Source organism: Mustela nivalis (genome assembly GCF_964662115.1).
Source record: "Mustela nivalis genome assembly, chromosome: 3".
NCBI lineage: Eukaryota > Metazoa > Chordata > Mammalia > Carnivora > Mustelidae > Mustela > Mustela nivalis.
In genome coordinates, this window is record NC_139022.1 from 53,758,688 (window position 1) to 53,783,482 (window position 24,795).

Below are 24,795 nucleotides of genomic sequence, written 5' to 3' on the forward strand. Positions count from 1 at the left end.
TTAAAAATTAATTTCCTCTTTTATTTGCTTTAATACAATCCAGATTTACAACATGAATTCTTGACTTACCAAAATCTAAAATAAATTCGAAGGCATTATACATATACTCCTGAGTTATCTGTAAGATTATTGTATACTTTATTTTATATTTATAAATTTCACAACACATAATTTTTAAAGTTTTATAAATATTACTGTTATTCACTGAGCTTCATTTCTTCATAATTTTCTACAGCCAAAAGAGTATTCATGCTTATTCTGCTAGTATCGGAAGTACGTATTTTTGTTTCCCTTAATTGCCTTTTTAAAATATTTTTTCCTAACGTTATTTTCAATAGAATTCAACATATTCAAGAATTGAATTGTTTTCCAACTCCCATTGTTTTGGTTAACATGTTAAAATTGTGTATGTTTAATATTTTTAATTTAATCCATGTGAATTTCAAAATTTTTATGCAGATTTTTTCCAGAAGATTAACCAATTTTTTAAATTTTCTCCACTTTATTCTTTTCTGTATGGCTTTGATATCCCTTCTTCATCATGTATTAATGATTTTATCAGATATATATTCTTTTTTATATATTTGTATATTTTTCTGAATTTTCTTTATTTTTACATTGAACTGCTGTCTGTTCATGCATTGATTTTAATTTATGTAATATATCATTCAGAAAACTTTGAATTTGTATCACTGCTCCTGACAGTAGCACTCTTTTAAAAATATTTCCCAGGTTATTCTTACGTGGTATCCTTACCATGTGAATTTTATCATTTTTGCCTTTTTGAAAAATCTTGTTGGTATACTCAATGAAAAAAAAAAGTTTGTCATATTTTCTAACATTTTGAATTTATTTTATTTATTAAAAATTTCAAATTTTTTTTTAAATGAGGCATTTTATACTTTTCAGTAAAGAATACGATGACATTGACATGAAACTCAGGATTGGTATCTCCACCAATGTTCCTTAGTCATTCTTAAATCTTAGTATATAACTTAATTGTCACTCCCCTTGTCAATTCCTTTGTTAAGTTTTCCCCTCACACATATATTTTCATCTCATATTTCATTTTGTTGTTCTTGATATTGTTGCTCTTATTGCTGCTATTGTTTGGTTGTTTGCTGCTTGGCTCTGATCTCTTTTTATGGAGCATAACACCCGCATTTTTTAGTTCTCAGAGAAAGTGCATGGAAATAATTTTTTTTTGACCTTCAAAAACTGAAGAAAAAGGTTTTATTTTACTCTTACCTTTCTTTGATAGATAGCTTTCTGTGCATATCTCCCTAACTAAAAGTACCCCTTCCCCCAAGTATTTTCAAAAACATTGCTCCTTTGTAACATTTTCTTCTTACTATTCCTTGTGTAGATATTTATTTTGGTGCCATTCTTATCAGTACAACCCATTACTCGTTCTTCAGCCATGCTTGGTGTCATTAGGGCTATATTGTTTTGGGTTCGTTCTCTCCAGAGAGCAACTCCTAACCTTCTGCTTAAGTAAAGAAATTTACCTGATAGAGACCCAAAAGAACCTAAGGGCTTCATAAAATTGCTTTCAACCGCTTGTCTTCCCCTCAGTCCCACTCTGCTTTCAATTCAGCAATACACGTTTGCAGTGCCTGGCTTTGTTGCATTAATCAGCTTGCTTCATGGTGAGTCTCCCTTTGGGTATTTATGTTGTAGTCACTAATTTTATGTCTTTTCTGTTATTAATCATTATATTAAAAATGATCCATAAGGGGTGCCTGGGTGACTCAGTCGGGTTAAACATCTGCCTTTGTCTCAGGTCATAGTCCTGGAGTCCTAGTATCAAGCTCCACATTGGGCTCCCTGCTCCCTTGCCTTCTGTCCCTCTCCCTTGCTTGTGCTCTCTCTCTCTCAGGTAAATAAATAAAGTCTAAAAAAAAAAAAAAAAAAAAAAAGGATCCATGAAAAAGAGCTCTGATAATCAGGTGGATACACACAATTTTAAAACTGGATATTTTTAAATAGCATTGTACATTACATATTTGTACCAAAAAAATCATAATTTCTAAGTTTTAGGAGTTTTTTGTTTATTTGATTGTTTGATTGATGTTCTTTACTTTATAAGTGATTCGTCCTCATTTGTTCAAGTCTCCATTCAAATGACACCTTCTCAGCAAAGTCTTCCCTGACCATGTCACCAATGCCATCATTTGCTACCATTGTGCCTTTATATGTCATTAAATATTGTGCCTTTAATCCAATTTCCTAGAATTTACTTGAAATAACTCATTAAATTTCACACACTTCATCTTTCTGTCTTGTTTGATACTATATACCAATATTGGGGCACCTCTGTCTCTTGGTGAGTTAAGCATCTGCCTTTGGCCCACATTGGACTGTCTGCTCAGTGGGGAGTTCTGCTTCTCCCTCTGCTCCTCCAAATTGCTTTCTCTCTCTCAAATAAATAAATAAATAATGTGCTTTCACGCTCTTAAATAAATAAATAAATAATCTTTAAAAAAAATACTGTATGCCAATTTCTTTGAAAAGTACCTTTTGGGGATGCCTGGGTGGCTCAGTTGGTTAAGCAGCTGTCTTCAGCTCGGGTCATGATCCCAGCGTCCTGGGATCGAGTCCCACATCGGGTTCCTTGCTCAGCAGGGAGCCTGCTTCTCCCCCTGCCTCTGCCTGCCATTCTGTCTGCCTGTGCTCGCTCTCTCCCCCCTCTCTCTCCGATAAATAAATAAAATCTTAAAAAAAAAAAAAGAAAAGTATCTTTTTGAAGATACATAGTAGTGTGCCATAGATGTTTGATGAATGAAAAAAATGAATAAATGAATACGATGTTTTTTATATTCAAGATTTCGGTTTCTGAAAAGATGCAACAAAAGATTAGCATTGGCATAGGTCACATTACTTGTAAGCATCTTGGCACAAGTTAGGCACTTAATAAAATTTTTATTTAATAGAAATAGAAAGAATTTCAGTTGTCATTCCAGATGGAATTTTCTGTAATATACACCCATTTTTCTAATAAGCAAAGCCCCTGAGTATCAGAGATCGTGTTATTTTCAGAGCATTAACTATGTGATACTAATCCTTCAAGTGTTTTTCAAAACACCCCAGTTGAGTTATAAGTTATGAAAGTTATAAGTTATGAAAATAAGTATTATACTTATTTTCATTAGTAAATACAAAATCCTGAACTACGATCTTGTTACAACTTCAGGGTTTTGTTTGTTTGTTTGTTTGGTTGTTTTTTTTTAAACTTTTCTTTTTTTTTTTTTTTAAAGATTTTATTTATTTATTTGACAGAGAGAGATCACAAGTAGACAGAGAGGCAGGCGGAGAGAGAGAAGCAGACTCCCTGCTGAGCAGAGAGCCCGATGCAGGCTCGATCCCAGGACTGTGAGATCATGACCTGAGCCGAAGGCAGCAGCTTAACCCACTGAGCCACCCAGGTGCCCCTGTTTGTTTGTTTTTAAGGTTTATTTATTTGACAGAGAACAAGAGAGCACAAACAAGGGGAGCGGCAGGCAGAGGGAGAAGAAGAAGCAGGCTCCCCGCTGAGCAAGAAGCCTGATGTGGGGGCTTAACCCCAGGCCACTGAGATCATAACCTGAGCCAAAGGCAGAAGCTTAACATGATTTCCGTTTTTAATGTTTTGGTAGCTTGCTTGCTTTCTTTCTTAGAAAGAGTGTGTCCATCAGTGCACCTGAGTAGGGTGGAGGATGGGGAGACAGGCAGAGGAAGAGGGGGAGAGAGAATCTTAAGCAGGTTCTGTGCCCTGTGCAGAGCCCTGCAGGCAGCTTCATCTCTCAACCCTGAGATTGTGTCCTGAGCTGAATTAGTAGTCAGTTGCTTAATGGACTGAGCCACCTAGGTACCCCACTTTGTTTTTTTAAGTATCCTAGGTCAACATGAGTTCTTGCTATATGAGCCTAGATGCACAATTCGTTCTTAGATGACATTTTTCTTCTCTTTAGAAGAATTAATGTCCTGCTGTTTCACTATTTGTGAACTTTTACACATTGTTGTATATTTATGGTTAAAAAATACGCCAAAAGAAAAGTCCCTCAAAGGGCTAGAAAAGAAAAATTGAAAGCTTTAAAGCATCAGAGTAAAATGCATATTTCATGTCATAGTGGTAAGTGCTGCATTATATTAGCAATTTAGCTATAGGATCAGTGACTTTTCTGTCCTTTATTGAATTTCTAATATCATAAGAAAGTTACTAATGTGATAAAAGTCTTAAAGTATTACTGACTTTCTATCATGCTCTTGAAGTGAATTTTTATAGCATTAGCAAAAACAGAGTTTCAGAATACCATATAAACTGACCAAAATGATAATAAAAAAGCTTAAAAAATCAATAATACAGTTTATTCAGCTGATCTATTTGAAGCTTCTCATATTTCATTTTCAGATCTTTCTCTTTCAGTGGCTCCTGCACATTGATAAGAGTCAAGTTGCAAAATCCCAACTTCCTCTGAAACAACATCTAGCTTTTAATAGATTGTCTTTCTAAGAATAGACTCTGAAAATTGCTGGTAGTATTATTTACAGGAAAAAAAAATGGTAGCAAAGTACTTACAATACAATAAATGTTACTGTCAGCTTTAAAAAATCTTTAGCAAAAATAAATGCAGTGACTGAATCACACTCTAAATGTTATCAGTTGTCATTCTGAATAATTTTTCTATTTTAGGTCTTGTACATATAGTATGTTTCACTTCTGACAGATAGATTATCAGGTATAAGGAGAGTTACTTCAATTTTCTGTAAACATAATATTGAATATGCAAAATAAGAAAAAACAAGAAAAATTTTATTTTTCTCCACTTCTAAATATTTTTTTAAAAGATTTTATTTATTTATTTGACAGAGAGAGATCACAAGCAGGCGAGAGGCAGGCAGAGAGAGAGAGAGAGAGAGGGAAGCAGGCTCCCTGCTGAGCAGAAAGCCTGGTGCAGGACTCGACCCCAGTACTCTGAGATCATGACATGAACCAAAGGCAGCGGCTTAGCCCACTGAGCCACCCAGGCACCCCATTTTTCTTCACTTCTAAAGAGACTAGAGTAATTGTTATTCTTTAGCACCCATTCAGTTTTACTAATGTAAAGTCATTACAGTTGTTTTTATTTGAAATGCAATATAAACTGACAGCAAAAACAGATTTTAAAAATAGACACATATTAAAACTAGTTTATACCTGTTAACTCTTCCTTGGAAGCAATTCTATCTTATTTGACAAAAAGAAATCCTTAAAATTTGCTGGCTTATTGAGGATTTTTATACTCTCTTGTAAAATAGTTACTTTGGATTACCTACTGATTAGTGCTACTTGCTCAAACATTTTCTAGTATACTCCATGTGTAAGTAAATGCCAAAAATGCAATTTGGAAGATAAAATTTAAAAGGTGTTAATCATTAAATAAAACTTTTGGTTCTACTAATTTTGAAAAAAAGTCACAAAAATAGTTAATTCTCCCATATTTTGTTACTATAATAGATCACAAGTAGAAATTGGTGATGTTAGCAAAATAACTAAAAAGAGCTATTTTTCTAATCCTTGGTTATTTCATATTTCTTCCCAAATAAGTATATATCATTGACTGATTTTTTAACTTCCTCTGAAGTTGATTCTTAATATATTTATCTGTGTTCTATGTATATTCTCCTTGTACTGTGTATCTTTTAATGACTGTATTAGAACTTTATAGTTTCCCACAATTTTTTATTGTTTATTAGTTTGTTTTTGAGTAAAAGAATGAGGGCAATAAAGATTGCCAAAATGTATATTGTAACACTGTTGAATCAAAGACTCACACATCATTCCACTCTAGCTCCGTGTTCCTTTATTTATTTTTTTTTTAAGATTTTATTTATTTATTTGACAGAGAGAGAGAGAGAGATCACAAGTAGGCAGAGAGGCAGGCAGAGAGAGAGAGGAGGAAGCAGGCTCCCTGCTGAGCAGAGTCTGATACGGGGCTCGATCCCAGGACCCTGAGACCATGACCTAAGTCGAAGGCAGAGGCTTTAACCCACTGAGCCACCCAGGCGCCCCTCTGTGTTCCTTTAAACCTCCTTCATATATTGCTCATGATGTGCTTATAACCATAGTGCTATGCACATTTATTTTCCTGACTAGAATGTAAGTCTTATGTGGGGACATCATATGTAAGTCATATAGACCATTACACTTAGAGCATAACTCAATATGACCCAGGAAATACAGAACCAATTTAAAGCACATATCAAAGAAGCCACTTGAATTAATCTTATCATTTATTGCTTAAATGATCTTATTGCTTAAGTGATCTTAAGCAATCTTATTCAGAAAACTGATGCCTTACTGAATATAGTCTTCCATAATTTTGTTCATAGGTTTGTTTATTTGATGAGACAAAAGTTACAGTGGCACATAGGCATACTATTATAAAGATGAAGTTCCAAATAATAGCATGCCAATCACTTCCAGCCAAAGACCAGCTTGAGCACACTATAGTTTAACAAGTTGAATTTATCTTGTGTTGCAGCAAAGAAGATACTCCTTGGGAAACCATGAGAAGTCTCAGTAAGAACATGTTAGATGATTTGAGGGAGGGTTTAAGAAAGTAGGGACTTGTTACAAATTGTATGCTATCAAGAATTAGGGTCAATCTGTGCTTGGGTATTTTTAAATAATGATGATAAGACAGAGGGTAAGGGTGTAATTTATTAACAAGAAGCAATGGGAGATGTTTGTTACCTTGTGCTGGACAATGTTTCTTTTTGTTGTGTTCAGACATGATTACTGAGTGGTCTTGTTTTTGTTTTAATCCACCATGGTCAGAGTAAACCTTGTCTGATGTTGATTTTCTTTTAAATTCTTTACGTTCAAGAGGAGAACATTCAGACTTAACTGTGAGTGCCAGGCAGGTTCATGGTTAACACCAAAGTCTAGCTGACATTACCAGCAGGACTCCTGGATGTCAAAGATCACTTTTCTCTTTCTCAGTTATTAGTATACTATTTAAATATATGTACCAAGGACAGCTGGGTGGCTCAGTTGGTGAAGGGGCTGCCTTCAGCTCAGGTCCAGCGTCCTGGGATTGAGTCCCACATTGGGCTCCTTGCTCAGCAGGGAGCCTGCTTCTCCCTCTGCCTCTGCCTACCACTCTGTCTGCTTGTGGTCTCTCTCTAAAACAAATTAAAAAATTAAGAAAATAAATAAATAAATAAATAAATAAATAAATAAATGTATCAGCATGTAAAACATTCATTAAATTTATTTTGACTTTGTATTAGAAAATACGTATTGGAGAGACTGGCTTAAGTTTTTGTAATTGCTAATTGTTTTCCTCAAAATTATGTATAATACTCATTTATTCCAAAGTAGTCTAGTAAATCAGTAGAAGTAGAGAATCAAATATACATAATTATTTTGCATAGGAGCTTAGTCCCCATATATGTAGAACGAACCAACTTTGATCTCTATTTTAGTAGCAGTATGTCCTTGCTTCTAACAAAAAAACAAAATGCTAATATACAAAAACAGCTTTCCATATTCCTGAATGAAGTTGATTTATACTCTTTAATATTATCCCATGAATTGATGCCAGACACTTTGGGCAGTTTGAGGTTTATTTTGGATGTTCTTTTAATTGAATCTTCTAGAGGAGATATTTTAACTTCATCAATGTGTGGATCAACTGTTGCCCCTCTCAGAAAAATTGCATTATAGATACAGAAAAATCATTATGAGCTTGTAATTGTCAATTTAAATATTATTAGTTGCGTTAATTATAAGTAAATGTTTGACAAACCAAGTTCAGGCACGGACTCCCGTGTGGAGGCTTGGCAGTCTCTATATGAGTATTCCATCACTGCTGTCCTGTTTTGGAAAAATAGATTAAAGTTTCATGAATGTGAAATTTAAAACCATATTCTTGGAGCTCTCAGTGAAGGATCTTTAACTAATTTAATAAAAATGCTTCTTCTTATGGGCCTGAGGAGTAAAGTCCCAGAAAATGATAAGAGGCTCTGCCTAAGGGGAGAAGAAAAGGCTGAGCCTTAGTAAGATTATCATTTCCACAAGTTTAGCCTCACAACTGCATCAGAGAACCAATAGTAATTTTATTTGCTTTGTAAATCTACAAAGATGACTGAGCCATTGTACAGGGTAGAAGGCAATGATTACCATGCAGCCCAGGTGCCTTGGAGTATCTCATTCCATCTGAGCAAGAGTGTAGGCTTCTCAGTGATTTTTGTCATCCTTTTTGGCCAACCTCCCACCCTGTAATACTGCCAAGTAGGACTGAAACAAAAGTGTTCAGACACAAGAGAGGATTTATGGCTGATGTCGAATGGAAAAAGTTAATTGGATATTTTCTATGTAAGGGCACTGCTGCAATTGCTAACTGTATTCTGGTCACAGAAGAAGCCGTGTGCCTAGGAGCATGATGATATAGCCCCTATTACTGGTCAATTAAGAGATAACAACAGTGTGGCAGTAAATTGCCTTTCCATCTGCAGCAATCTGTCACTAACTTTAAAAGCCACTTATCCTAGGAAGACAACCCTAAAATAAACCTCAGAATTAAAGAATAATATATAAACAGCAAAGGAAGATTTTAGGCAAGAGTACAGGGTAGAAGACAATGATTTATATCAATCAATCTGACATCATTATACATTATTTTGTATGTTCTAAATATCTTTCCTATTTCATATAGAGGTTGAAGATAAATCTTTCCTTAAATCTATGGCAAAAAAGGGAAAATTATCTTTTTGCAAAAATAGAATATTTGAAATAATTTGTATTTTATTATTTCCAAGGAAAATTTCAGATTTGTAGAAAACATAAACATTTTAATTTCCCAGGTTTATTTTATGTTAAAACATATAGACAAACAAAAAAGAAACTGAGGCACAAATTTTCAGTGAGATTTATCCATGTCTTTCTATTATATCACCAGAAAATTTCTAGCTTTCTAGACGACATTACTGGGTGTCATTTTTCTCACATAATGAGTTCATAAAGTGAATTTTATACCAGTTTAATGATAAAAGAACCAACTGATATACATATATTGATCTACTTAAGCTTTATGGGAAGGTACTATGTTTGTTTCTATTTTACAAATAAGGAAACTCATCAATAACAATGGTTAAATTGCTTGCCAAGCACTATATAATCAGTATATACTTAAATATACTACAATCTTTGTACGCTACAATCCAGTAAAAATAGTACCAAAAATGTAGTAACTCAGAACACATGATAACTATGTAGCTAATCTCCTTTACAAATTTATATATGAATTGTAAATTACCAGTTGACACAGGATAATTATGTATTAATCTCCCTAACAAATGTGAATAATAAATATTGAAAAAGGTAGTCAATCAAAGTGAATTCTGAGGGACAACACAGATTTGTTTTTGGTGATTTTTCATTTATTTGGGTAAGGGGGAAGGGAGTAGTGTTAGTAAATAATAGGTTATCAGGAGGTTAACATTATAGTGTATAATAACAATAAGATCATAGTAGTATCATTTCTTCAGACTATGATACAGAAATGTGAAATGAAAGAATTACATTAGAAACTTATTTGAATTCAATGTAGTTGGGTTTTTTGGATGCAACAGAACAGAAGGCTTATCTTCTTTTCCCCTTGATCATCTTAAAAATCACTCTCCCCTTTAAAAAAAAATAGTTGACTTTATGTACTAGAACTGAGACCCTATATTTCGTAAGACATGCTGTGCGGTTATATGTTTTGTTGCTTCTCTCAATATAAATTTCCAAGTATGCCATAAATATAAAAACCATTTCAGAGTAGAAATTACTAGTCGTGATCTTCCATCTTTAAATGTCTTATGGATTCTGAAAGATTTTTTTTAAGGCTTAGTAAAGTTGCCATGTTCATTTCATTTCAATCAGAATATTAAAACCTTTTGAAGCTTGAAACCCCAAATTTCTTTGTTAAAAATATTTGTTTGAAAACTGACATCTGTTAAAAGGTAAGAGAAAAAAAAATTAATAACAGGAGCATATAATTCTATCAAAATCTTCAACAAAATAACATACTCTTCTCTTTTGCTATTTTCTGTCAGGTTTGTACATTTTATGTTCCTTTAATGGTTGACAAATACTCAGTAAATTTCTCTATAGGAAATTTATTTTCAACCTTCAAATTTACATTTGACACTTAAAACTATCGTTACAATTCTCACCATTGATGCATATCATAAGTTACTCTATTTAGTTTACTATAGCTTCATGCATATGAGAACACACTGTTAAATTTAAAATATCAAGTTTACAATTTTTCCATCTCATCAGGTGAACTATTTGAAGCAAAACTCCCCGTCAACAGTATGATACATAAATTTGAAGAAAATATTTTTCAATTAAATTACTGTGGGATTATATGTTTCAATTTAACATTTCAAAATACTTGCAATCTTTTCTAAAGTTCTGGTTTCATTTGAGACATCATTTTGGTTTTCATTTGAGATGAGAAACTTAGTAATTATTTTTGTTTGGAGGTAATTTCCTTTTGGAAGTAAATAACAGGTTTGCTAATGCTAAAAATTGCCTCCGGAAATGGACACGAAAAAACTTGAATAGCAACAGAAGGGATAGAGAGCTTGATATTAATGGCCAGTGGCAGTCATTTTTAAGGGATCTTCTTGTATATATAGGAAAGGAAGAAATAATCACTATACTATCAATGGTCAGAGTTTGACATGTGTTCTTTTAGCCAGTCCATAGTTAATTGTATGTACTAAATATTCTAACAACATTTGCAGAATTAAATTGATATTATTACCTAATCTGCACTCCACCCTCCCAAACTACTTTGTTAAGGTTGCCAAAATATATAAAGGGCTTCTTTCAGTAGATCAGGCATATTTTGAACAGACACGTTCAAGGTCTTGAGATATGCTTGGCATCTGTGGATACTTTGTCATCATTCAGACCGTTGTCTTTCTCCCAGAAGAGTCTGAGCTATACTGAAGATCATTTTTATGCATATAGCTTGAGGAATAACCTGTCACATCTCCCATGTCAGGATGTGATTAAATCTTAACCAAAAGAATGACAGGTCTGCTAAAAATATAAAACAACATTCAACCATCTTAATAAAATAATGTGGTACTAATAACACATTTTTATACAAGTAAATCAGTTGCTTAAAGTAGTCTGTGTAGGGGCTCCTGGGTGGCTCAGTGGGTTAAAGCCTCTGCCTTTGGCTGGGGTCATTGTCCCGGTGCCCTGGGTTTGAGCCCCTGCATCGGGCTCTGTTCAGCAGGGAGCCTGCTTCCTCCTCTCTCTCTGCCTGCCTCTCTTCCTACTTGTGATCTCTGTCTGTCAAATAAACAAATGAAATCTTAAAAAAAAAAAAAAAAAAGTAGTATGTGTATATCATGGCAAAAGAAAAGGGTGTGTGTGTGTGTGTGTGTGTGTGTGTGTGTATTTGTGTGTAACTTACTTGTGACTCAGGTAAGCAATTCCTAAGAATGCTAAGGTCAGTACAATATGTACTAAGATATGAATTAAAGAGAAATATCATATGTAGTTAAATTTATGTTTTCATTTGAAGAATAGATTACATTTGAGTTACTCAGTGTTGAATGTTAGGTCTGGTGCAAATTATTTCATCTAAGTTGTATCCAAAAATTTAAATTGACTACCTTTTTAAAAAATCACTATAGATGAGTGGAAGGGATAATTCCTTTAAAGGATGTTTTGTGAAATAACATGAAACATTGATTGCAGCAACAGGAAATCATATGGTGCTCTCATGGGGATAAACACCAAGTTCAATTTCACTGAAAAGTCATGAATCACAACTGAGGAAATTAATGTTCAACCATGAAACCTTTACCAAACTACCTACACATAAGATTCTCACAAGATATATTTGGACAAATATGGATGAGCATTTCTTGCCAAAGAACATTAATTGTTTCCCATCTGAAGGAAACACTTGATGAAGATAAGAGGAAGATCTTTTGAAATTCAGGATTAAAGGGAATGCTTTTTTAAAAATTTTTCTCAGAAATGGGTCTTTGAACACCGGCAATTACTACGTTTACTTACTATATCTGCTGAATTTATACTTTATTTTATATATATATGTACATATATATATATATACACCTTATATATTCAAAGATACAGATAATTGTGCAGGACTATATTTTAAAGTAAATACTACTATTTGTGTGTATCTAACATACATAAATGTGGTTATATGTGTGTGTATGTTTATTTGTGTGTGTGAGCGCATATACCCTGATTTCTTTGTAGAACTCAAGATAAGAAATAGTTTCTCCTGATAGTGACATACTTGCTACTAGTAAATAATAGGCTCTAAATATACGGAATTTCTTTTCTGCCTTGAATATCTGGATGCTTGGACAAAGGAAAGCCAAAAGCTACTATTTTATTCAACTTTTCAACTTCTGTGAAGGTCCTCAAAAGGATTTTAAAAAGATTTCTTTCCTTTTTGTTTTACTTCATGTTTTTAGTGTGTTTCTTTTGTCTTTTAAATTAATAACTTTCCATTTATTCAAAATGCTTGTACTGCCTTGATGCTTTTTGGTAGTTTATTATATTGGATATGATTATAAATCGATAAAATGTTTTTCTTAATTAAAATAAGATTCAGAAATGTGAGTTAAAGTGAGAACTAGGCTCAGACTTAAACTACTATTAAGTGTTTAGGATATACTATTAATTTAAAAATAGAATATAGAAATATAATATTTGAAATAATAAAAACAAAATACTAGAAATAACTTTTATCATTTTTACATTATGTAAGAACCCTAAGTCTACCAAAGGCAACACACATATTAGCAACAAAAAAGGTGAAATATTCAAAATGAAAAAGGAAACTTCTCAGGAGCATATGTTGAGTTTTCTCTTGGGTTTTCTGTCATTTTTATGCTTGAGTATTCCTTTCATACTTTAAATTTTGAATATTGATTCACTCCATAAAGGAAAGTTTCTAGACTTCAAAATATTTGAAAAGTTTAGAATTGGTATGTGAATATGTATTTTATATAGACATTAAAATTATTTTTTAAGTATTCTTTTTAGTTTTGAGCAATTTCTGTGTTCAATCTAGTTGTTTTTTGCTATCACCTCAAATTTGTAGCTTTATAAATTATTCTTTTGATCATGCCATGGTTTCATAGAAAAACTGTATCAAATGTCTTCGGAATATTTAGTGTAACCATTCTTTAGCTGTGGTCCTAAATGAAGTTTAATGCTTTTGTACATAAAAAATTCGCATGAACAGAAATTAACCTGTGTTTGAAAATTAAAGAAAGCAATGATGATTTAATATGCTGTGACTTAAAGAAAAGACAATGAAGAATAATCAAGGTCTTTTCCTAAATTTTTAGTAATTCATAACGTTTCTCTTTGCAGAAAACAGGCTATGTTACCCAACATTACCTTGTAAAACATGGGCCTAGGACTGAATATTTCCAATTTAGTATAGGGCAGTAATTTACTTTCCTTTATGACGAAATGAATTCTTGAAAATGAAACAGATTATAACCACTGGTTGTGAAGCCAAATGTTTAAACACGATTTGGAATAGTAAAATAATTCAGTCATATTATCATAATTAAATTAAATTTGCCAAAGAGACAAACATTTTGTTTCATATGTCATTGAACTGCCATGGTATTATTTAAAAAGGAAACTACAGAAAGGATACAGAGTATGATACTTTTAAAGTACTTCTAATGGAAATCAACATTCATCACAAAGTGAGCATCTCCATCTGATAAGCATCAATATATTTAAGAAGATTTTAGTTTTTGAACTTTGATCTCCAAAATGATCATAATGCTATCCTTAATCTAGACTGGATTAACCAACCTTTACTTTCAAATTATTTTTAGTCCTAGTATTTTTTAAAACTTCTTAATGCTTTTATTTTTAGAATCTGGGAGGAAAACGGATTTCCCTTGAAGAAATGGGAAAAAAAAAAAGTGTTAGGTGTTCCAACCCCTCTCCCGCCTACCACCACCCAAATTAAACTCAGGTGCAGGGCATTTCCCCTGGATCTGAGATCTTGATATCAGCATCGAAAGACACGGCCTCAAGCGCTAATGTAGGGCAATGGAACGGAGTGGGGCTCAGAAGCCCTCCAAGCAGAGCAAGACTGTGCTGGGCGTCTCCCTGCTCCTGCGAGGGGAACGCCAGGCCTTGTTGCTGGGCGGAGCCTCGGGTGGGCGGCCGCGGGGGCTGACGGGATGGCGTCTACAATGAGCTCCGGAAGTTGACGGCGCTGACTTCCCTTCCTTCAGGACTTTCAGCGTGTGTGTGTGTGTTTCCACCCGCGGCCACCTCATTAGGGTGGCTGGCCTCATCCAAGGGGTCGCCAGGCAGGATTCAGCAGTGGTCAGACGTGCACCCCGGAAAGCATGACTGCCCCTGTGGGACATGCACTCCTTCACGGGCAAGGTAGGCCTTCAAGGCAAACACGGGCGCGCCTGCCACCGGGAATCCTCGAAGACGTAGGCCTGCTTCCTTCAGGACGCATTAGATGTCCTTATGCCCTTGACCCTGACGCTGGATTTCCACAGGGTAGGTGGGCTCTACGAGCCTGGGCTGGGCGGTCAGCATGCAGGTGTGGAGACAGAGCAGGGTCGTGGGGATGATGACCAGTATGACATCAGCTTGCAGGGTCTCCTTATGGAAGAGTGTGCCGCGCTTGTTCTCCTTGTGCAGTGCTCATCTTTGTGTGATGTTCCTGCGAGGCATGACCTTGATGGGCTCCTATAAAAACCCATCATAAGGATTGTTCTTTGGATGGATTTCTAGTACAGGTCCTCCTTCCTGCTCATGTAGTTCAGGGCCTATATTGTGGTGATTGTTTTGCAATATATGCCAATATGGAATCATTATGAACTTCTGTCCAGCCTTGGGCAGCCATCTATAAGGGACATGCGAGTGATTTCACATTTGTGTGGGTCAGACAGACATTGTGGTCAGTCTGATCCCCAAAATGGGAAACTGAGATGTCCTGGTTATCCCACGGATGAAGGGTGTTTAGCCCTGTTTTATCAGTAGTACTAATTAAAATGCCCAAATCTAGGACTTCCAGAGCGTTCATGAAAACATGACTCAGAGAAGGGGGTCCTCTTCTACTTCCATTCATTTAACATGGGTTTTAGCCATTCTAGTAGGTGAATAGTAGTGACTCGTTGTTTTAATTTACGTTGTTTAATTTAATTTGCATTGTTGTTTTCATGTGCTTTTTTGCCCTCCATATATCATCTTTGGTAAGGTGTTTCTTAAGGACTTTGACCCATTTTTAAAAATCAGATTATTTGTTTTCTTATTGTTGAATTTTAAGAGTTATTTGTATATTTTGGATAATCGTGCTTTATCAGATGTGTCTTTTGAAAATGTGTTCTCCCAGTCTGTGGATATTGTCTCATTCTCTTGATATTATCTTTTACAGAAGTCTTTAATTTTAATGAAGTCCAGATTATCAGTTGTTTCTTTCATGGATTATCCCTTCTTTCTCTCAAAAATGGCATCATCATTATCAAGGTCATCTAAGTTTTCTCCTCTGTATTCTTCTAGAGGTTTTATAATTTTGCATTTTACACTTAGATTGATGGTAAGTGGTATTGTGTTTTTAATTTAAATTTCATTTTCTAAATGCTGGCAATAGGAAAGCAGTTCACTTTGTATATTAACCTTGTATCCTGTACCTTACTATAATCACTTAGAAGTTGCAAAAATTTGTTGTCAATTCTCCCAGATATTCTACACGAAGAATCATGTCTTCTGTGAACAGAAACAGTTTTCTTACTTCCCAATCCATATACTTGTTACAATAAATAAATTCAGCTAAGTTGTAGTTATAAGATCAACATACAAAAAGCAGTTACATTTTTTTTCACTTTTATTAAGATATAATTAGCATACAGCACCATATACATTTAAGGTATACAGCACAATGACTTAATATACGTTGTTGGATAATCAACACAATACATCTAGCAAAGAACAGTTTGAAAATGAAATTAATAAAACAGTTCAATTTACAATAGTGAAAGAACAGTAAATAATTTGTAATAAGTTTAACCAAAGAGGTGTAAGATTTGTACTCCAAAGTCAAAACATTGTTGATAGAAATTAAAGGTGGCCTAAATATATGGAACTACCAACCAGGTTTATGTATTAAAAGATTTAATATTGTTAAGAAGACAGTACTTCCCAGTGTAGTTCAGTGTAATCCTTATCAAAATTCTAACTGCCTTTTCGGAAGAAATGGATAAACTGATCTTAAAATTCATATGACATTTTAAGAGACCAGGAATAGTTAAAACAATCTTGTAAAAAAGAACAAAGTTGGAGGGAGAACACTTACCAATTTCAAAACTACTGTGGATCTGTAGTATCCAAAGTAATCTGATCCTGGCATAAGGATAGTATATAGAATAATAGATTAGACCTGAAAGTCCAGCAGTAAACCTGTACATCTTTGGTACATTGGTTTTTGCCGAAGATGCCAAGACCATTCATAGGATTGTGGGAAAACTACATATGAATGTGGTTACCCATATAAAAGAATGAAGTTGGGATACGGTAAATTTTCATGGCTTTGGATTTGGCAGTGGGATTTTACATACGATACCAAAAATATAAGCAGCAGCAGCAGCAAAAAAAAGAAATTAGATTTCAGTGAAAAAAAATTTACATCAATGTATGCTATCAAAAAAGTGAAAAATCAGTCCATGGAATTGGATAAAATATTTGCAAATTCGATAAGGGACTAATAACCAAAATATATTAAAAATAATTTTCTCTGCATAATAAAAAGACAAACAGCCCAATTTTAAAAATAGACAAAAGACTCGAATAGACATTTCTCCTAAGAGGATATATGTTTCTTGGCCAGTAAGTACAAGAAGGTTATACTTAACCTCTTTATTCATTAAGGAAATGCAAATCAGAATCATAATGAGATTCTACTTTACACCTGCTGAGATGGCTATAATAATTTAAAGTGCCAAATAAAAACAGAACTTGTGATGGTAAAGGTGTGGAGAAATTTGAAACCTCGTATGTTAGTCATAGTAACAAAGAATGGCTCAGCGTTTATGGAAACCAGTTTATCTGTTCCTCAAAAGTTAAACATAGAGTTACCATGTGACTCAGCAGTTTCACTGCCATCCTTAAACCCAAGAGAATCCGAAATTAGTGTCTAAACAAAAACTTGTACACTAATGTTTTTATCAGCACTATTCACAATAGCTAAAGGGTAGTAACAACCCAAATGTCCATCAGCTAACAGATAAACAATAGATGGTATATCATAAAATGGAATATTATTCTGGCATAGAAAGGACTGAAATAACTGATACATGCCACAACATGGATGAATCTTGAAAACATGCTGAGTAAAAAGTAAGACACAGAAGGCTAATATATGATTCCATTTATATAGAGTGCCTAGAACAGGCAAATACACATAGACAGAAAAGTGATGAATGGTTTTAGGGGCTGGAAGGAGAAGGGAATGTGGGGTGACTGATTAATGGATATTGAGTCTATTTCGGGTATAACAAAAATATTCTGCAATTAGATAATGTTGGCAGTTATACAATATTGTGATTATCCTACAAGGCAATTAGATGTATCTTTTAAAAATAGTTAAACTGGTGAATTTTATGTTATGTTGGTTGTATCTCAATAAAATAAACAAATAGGTTTCAATATCTAAAGAAAAAGAAATCTTATTAATTTGAAAATGACCAGTATTTAACCTGCAGTCAAATGGACGGAAGATAATTTGGATTTTAAGAAGTTGCATAAACAATGAATCTTGCAACACTGAAAAAAAATGTTAATGGACAATTTAACATTCTGTCAAGTAAAAACCAAATACAGGCAAGCCAGTAGAGACTTTATTTTAAAAAAAACAAAACAAAACAAAAAAAAACTATTGTAACAGGGAGAATGCTTCAACTATGAGATTGAAGGAGTAAATAAAGCTAGGAGAACTGGTCATGGTTGGAATTGGGTAAGCAGATGGTGTGACTGTGTTACTGAACAGGCAATATTTTTCTTTGAGGACTGCAAATCTTTAAAGGGTCTCTTGAGGTTGTTCTTTGTTCTAGTGTTTGCTTTAGCTCAAGTGTGGGCCAAAACCTGGGGCCTTTGGAAAGGATGGAGGCTTGATTTTGGTCAAGTTCATGGATTTTTCATCCAGATTAGTCAGTGCTAATTAGTAATATAAAATATTGCAGGGGAAATACCTAATCAACAACAAAAATGGACAATCTGTTATTTAATTTACTTGTAGGTGTCTAAAACCTATACAGAACAAGAATATGCTCTTTTAAAATATTCCCCCATCTCTTTGGTTTTATAATATGCACAAATAAGAGCTCTGTGCAAGAGTATTTGTTAGCTGTTTTCTGTTGCTGCAGCTATTGAAAGTCACTGAAGGTATACTTCTTTAGAAGAGACTCTGCAGTTCATATGATGCACCAATTCAAGAAAAACTTTCTTCCAGTTATTTTGAATTAATGAAGTTAGCTAAAATAGCACTTAAAAGGATCATAAAGTAATCAAAAGGTAGATAGCAGTTGAGATTAGTGAAGTTCACGCATGTGCTAATGATGAATGAGATTGTAGACATTCATACAGGTAGAAAATGATGAGGACTTCAAACCATGTGAGATTGTTTTTTTGTTTTTGTTTTAGTTTTTTGGGGGTGGGTCACTTAAGCTGTATTTATTATCAAATGATTTGTTAGTAGTATGCAGAAAGAAGTTCTTACAAGAAAAGGCAGCAGAATTCCTGTAAAGCCAAGTAGCTTGAGCTTCATGGCTTTCATTTAGTGGCCCCTTCTAAGACCCTGGGAGGAGCCCTGGCAGTGGGTTCACAGGGCCATATGTTTTTATAAATTTTGTTGAAGTAAGATATTTTAACCATAGTTATTTAAAACCACTCTTTCTTTCTACTCTGATTTCCCCTCATTTTTACTTCCCCTTGTGTCATGGTTCACTGATAGCACCAAGAGATTGCCCCCCCCCTTTTTTTTAGTCCAGCTAAGGGAAAGTTAATTTTGGAATATATTCAGTTTTAATTTAAAAGGGTATAATTACGTGGTTTACATTTCTTTTATATATGGCTTATTTGCTCCAGCTCTTTGAAAAATACCAGTGGAATTTTGATCGGAATGGCTAAGTTATTGTTAGCTGCCCAGTGTAGGGATTGGTTCTAGAAATACTTCTGCAGCTTACAGTGTTGACTGCACAGAATTGCACTAAGTCACAAAGGCGTAGGTGGTGTTAGGGTCTGTAATCAAAGGAGCGAGACTGATACAAGCCAAGGTCAAGCAAAGCTTTATTTCGCGCCAAGCATGGAGAAGCAAACTGATGGGTTAGGGCCGTCTCTTGCAAAGAGGCTACCCCTCCCAGCCTCGCAGACTAACTTTTATAGAGGTAGTTTAGCCGGGCTATACACAGGTGGCCAATTTAATTTCAATTCACCCTAGTGGATATAAGCACGCCCCACTGATTGGATGTCTTTTATCCGGCCTGCCCCGCCCCTGTATCTAGGCTTTGCAAGCAAATTCCTCTGGGAGGGGCAGGGTCAATACAAGTTCATGGCAACAAAATAGCTCCCTCTGGCCAACCAGGCCCTTACAGGTGGTATTGTGATAAGGATATGCCCTGTGGTACCTGGCATGGGAAGAGTGGGAGGAGAACTGAATGAAGCCGGAAACTGGTCTGTGCAAAAATCTTCCTTGCATCAATTGTATAAAATTTGGTTTACACTAAATTTATCAACATCCAGTCAAAAGAGAAGTTCCTTCTTAAATGTTTTAAGCATTTCAGCTATTGATAAAGAATAATAACTAACTGCTAGAGGAAAGAACCAGTCATCTTTCTCTTCTTTAAATAGAAAAAAAAAAAACAAACCTGTAAAATGTCGTCATATGAAGATTCAATCAAAAAGCATGCTGCTAAAAAAAAAAGCAGAGGAATATATTATGGTAGTGTGAAAGGGAATATATTATAGTAGTGTGAAAGGGAGTATACACACACACACACACACACACACACATAATGGTATTTATCAATATTTTGTGATGATTTTAGTTTATGATGGTTTGCTGAATATTGACCCTCAAAGATGTCTGGGTCCAAATACCTGGAACCTGTGAATATACTTTAGTTAGGGTCCGTAATCAAAGGAGCGAGACTGATACAAAGCAAAGGTCAAGCAAAGCTTTATTTCCCATCAAGCATCGAGAATCAAACTGACAGGTCAGGGCCGTCTCTTGCAAAGAGGCGACCCCTCCCGGCCTCACAGACTAACTTTTATAGAGATAGTTTAGCCGGGCTATACACAGGTGGCCAATGAGATTGCAATACACGGAGAAAACTGCACAGTCCTGCTAAGTCTGCCACACACAGAAAAAATTGCTAGGTAACACACGGGTGGCCAATTGAATTTTAATTTACCCTAGTAGATACATGTGTGCCCCACTGACTGGATGTCTTCACCTGGCCTGACCTGCCCTTGTATCTAGGCTTTGCAAGTAAGTTCCTCTGGGAGGGGCAGGGTCAATCAAAGTTCACTACATAAACACAGTCATAAGCATGACTCCCTCTGGCCAACCAGGCCCTTACACTTTAAAGGGTAGATGTGAATAGTTATGTAAATAGTTGTAATATTTACATAAATAGATGTATATAGTTATGTAAATAGATGTAGATGTAAATAGTTATGGATCTTCATATGGGGACGCTAGCCTAGATTATCCAGTGTGACCCAGTGCAATAAAGAATGTACTCAAAGAGAGAGACAGAGTAAGAATGACACTGAGACAGAAGGCAATGTGACCATTCAAACAAGTTGCAATGCTATTTGGCTTTGAAGAAGAAGGAAGGGGCCACAAGTCAAGGAATACAAGAATGCAGTTCAAGAAGCTGGAAAAGGAAAGGAAATAGATTTTTTCCCTAGAGCCTTTATAGGGTTCATGGCTCCCTTTATCATGAAATTAATTAATTCTGGACTTCTGGTCTCCAGAACTGTAAAATAATGAATGTAGCAAGTTGTTGCATTTGGCTTCACAAAATGTTTGACAAATTGATCTCACAAAATCTGGCTTCACAAAAGCTGGGTAGAGTTGCACATGTACTTTGAGAACATCCATTTATGTTCATCAATGTTGCCAATAAAGTCATTAATATAAATACATGCTCAATATGTTTTTAATGTCAGGAACGGTACTAGTAATGATAAGGAGCAACTCAGCCATAACTTAGACTGGTGCCTAGTGTTAAGTCTTGCAAAGGGTGCTAGGACCACAAATTGATCTGATTAGTAAATGAGTCTGGCATTAGGTGGCCCTGCACTATCTTGGGCAACTTTTAAGATTAATTCTGATCATGAAAATACAGAATTTTATTATAAGTAATAATATGATTACTTCTATGATCCCATTAAATGTTTCTTTGTTATGTTTAGACTCCTGAAAATACAGGAATATGAAAAAGATAATGTAATATTAATTGTTTAGAGAAGTTTTTAAAAATAACATGCTATTTTATTCCTTATAGGATAACAGAGAAAAAAAGATATAATATTGTAAAAACAATCTGAATTCTTTGGAATGTAGAATTCAAAATTGACAAGGGTTTTTATAGTTGGAGGAGGATATGAAAAATGTGCTTAATTCTGAGATGAGAGTAATACTTTTATTTCTTGCTTGTATACTATGTATTTAATTCTTAATCAAAATAAGAATTCCTTATTTTGTGTGCTTATCTTTCTGAAAAGAGATAGTCTATCTCTCTCACTATCATTCTTATCCTGTCTGTATTTCTCTCTGGTGTTCTCCAGGGAAATGGAAGAACAAGACCCCTTATGCATAGAGAAATAGCACAATTTCTAGTGGTCAGTAGAATTCAGCTTAGAATTTTTATTTTATCATATAATTAGAACTACTTGACATTTTCTTGATGAAAAAAGAAAGGAAATAAATTAAAGCTGATGACAGTAAGGGAGAATGGTGTTTCACAAGTTAGTTCTTAATTTCTCCTTTATCGGAAGTTCACTAATAAGCAAGCTTGAATAAGTTCTGTTATGATTGCTTTATCTCATATTTCTCTTCCTAGGGGTAGTAGTAGCAAAAGTATATTTGGTGAATTAAAAAAATTTAGAACATTTATTGTCATATATATACACACACATAAATAAAAACAATAGGGGCATCTGATTGGCTCAGTATAGCATGTGACTTTGATCTTAGGGTTTTAAGTTGGAGCCCCACACTGGGCATAGAGATTACTTTAAAAACACAAATAATGTTCTCAGTAAATATCTGTTTGTGTGTGTGTGCTTATGTATGTATGTAATTAATGCAGAAAATAGTTCAGAGGAAGAGCAGTTGCTGTATTCACCAAAATTTATTTCATCCTTTGTTTTCAATCTCTAAGTGTCCCGATCTTTGAACTGACAATAAATATTAAGTTATTTAAGATTTGATAAGCTTTTTTAAGGTATTGAAAGTATGATCAACATGCCTTTACTTTGTAATAGAAAAATATCTGCTGATTTAAAGAATTGCAAATGTTACCTTTTAAAAGCATTTTATAAATATTTCTACATGTTAAAGGTATGAACTTAGTTGAAATAAATAGCCTTAGATAATTTTAAACTCAATAGGAAACTTCAAGAGATTATGGCAATGTTTTGTTTTTCATGTTATGTGCATTTTAATAGTAACTTTTAGTGAGTTGGCTATTTCATTGATTTTTCCTAAAATATACCTGAGGTGTAGAGTACCTTATTTTTTTTTTTTATTCTAGACTTATGAAAATTGAACAACTACTAAAAGCACACCCATGCCAAAGGAAGAGGTCTATTTTATTTAAAAAAAAAAAATCAAATGGAGATTCACTTTAAAAGCTTCCGTTAAGAGAATGAATGTATGCATATAGTATATGAGTGTGTGTTGTGTCTATGTATATGTCTGTATAAACTTGAGGCACTAAATAGAAGGGGAATTTTTTCTTTTTTAAAAATTATCTCAATGAAGTTTCAGACATCAATATGAAAATTAGGTCAATAAAACATTTAGAAGAAATCAGCTTCTTAGTCTTTGAGTAGGCAATTTTTTTTGGCAATTATTTCTTTAACCACTTTTTAAAAAATTTCATTTATTTATTTGAGAGAGAGGAACACAAGCGGGGACGGTGGGTGGGAAAGGGGCTTCCTTGAGGCAATTATTTCTTAAATCGGTCACAAAACTCTTATTAGAAAATGTATATAAATTGGACTATAATAGTAAAAAAAAATGAAGAATTTCTGTTCTTTAAGGCACTCTATCATGAGAATGAAAAGGCAAAAGATGGGGTGCCTGGGTGGCTTAGTCGTTAACTGTCTGCCTGCCTCTGGCTCAGGTTATGATCCCAGGGTCCCTGGATCAAACCCCCCATTGGGCTCCCTGCTCAGTGGAGAGCCTGCTTCTCCTTCTCCCTCTGCCTGCTGCTCTGCCTACTTGTGCTCTGTCTCTTGCTCTGTCAAATAAATAAATAAAATCTTTTTAAAAAAGGCAAAATAAGGGGCGCCTGGGTGGTTTAGTGGGTTAAAGCCTCTGCCTTCAGCTCAGGTCTTGATCCCAGGGTCCTGATTTCGAGCCCCGCATCAGGCTCTCTGCTCAGCAGGGAGCCTGCTTCCTCCTCTCTGCCTGCTTCTCTGCCTTCTTGTGATCTCTCTGTCAAATAAATAAATAAAATCTTTAAAAAAAAAAAAAGGCAAAATAATGTAAATTCAGTTTATGGAAAGATACCCTACAAATCATTAAGAAAAAGACAGTTGAATAGAAATTGGACAAAAGTCTTGACCATACAGTTCACAAAAGAAAAATCAAAATGGGTAATTAACTTACATAAAGCTACTCAGCTTCATTATTTATCTTGGAGGTGCACATTGAAAATGTGCTAGCTATGGTATCACTGCATCCATAGCAGAACAGGAAAATTTTAAAAAATAGCATTTGGCATTAGTGAGGATTTGATACAGTGGAGGTGCAACTTGGTAAAATCAATCAGAACTTCTGAGAAGTTTCTTGTAAATTTAAACATACATCTGTCCTATTACACAGAGATTCAACTTCTAGGTATATTTCTAACAGTAGGTGTGCCCAAATGTTCACCAAAAGACATTGATCAGAATCTTTGTAACAACAAAGAATCTGAGATAGGTTCTTTTTTTTTTTTTTTTAAAGATTTATTTATTTACTTGAGAGAGAGACAGTGAGAGAGAGCATGAATGGGGAGAAGGTCAGAGAGAGAAGCAGACTCCCCATGGAGCAGGGAGCCCGATGCGGGATTCGATCCCGGGACTCCAGGATCATGACCTGAGCCGAAGGCAGTCGTCCAACCAACTGAGCCACCCAGGCCTCCCTGAGATAGGTTCTTAATTTGTGTGCAGGTTACAACTAATATGTTTGATTTGCAGATAAAGTCATCAGGATTTGTATGTATGTACATTTGATCACACGTATTTTTTACTTCAACTAAAAGTTTAAAAGTGTATTTCCTAAATCAGTCCTAGTTTCAGTAAAGTATAAGATTTCTGGAAACCACTAAAGGAGTAAAAACTAAGTTTTTCATTGCTCATTCCTATTATTCTTCTCTTTACTCCATATATTTAGATGTATTTAATTTATTTTTACACAAGTCTTCCAGATAGCATAATGATACATTGTAAAAAGTTCAACCAGACATGGAATTTCAAATTTGAAGAAAGAGAGAAAGAGAACTCCTAATCAA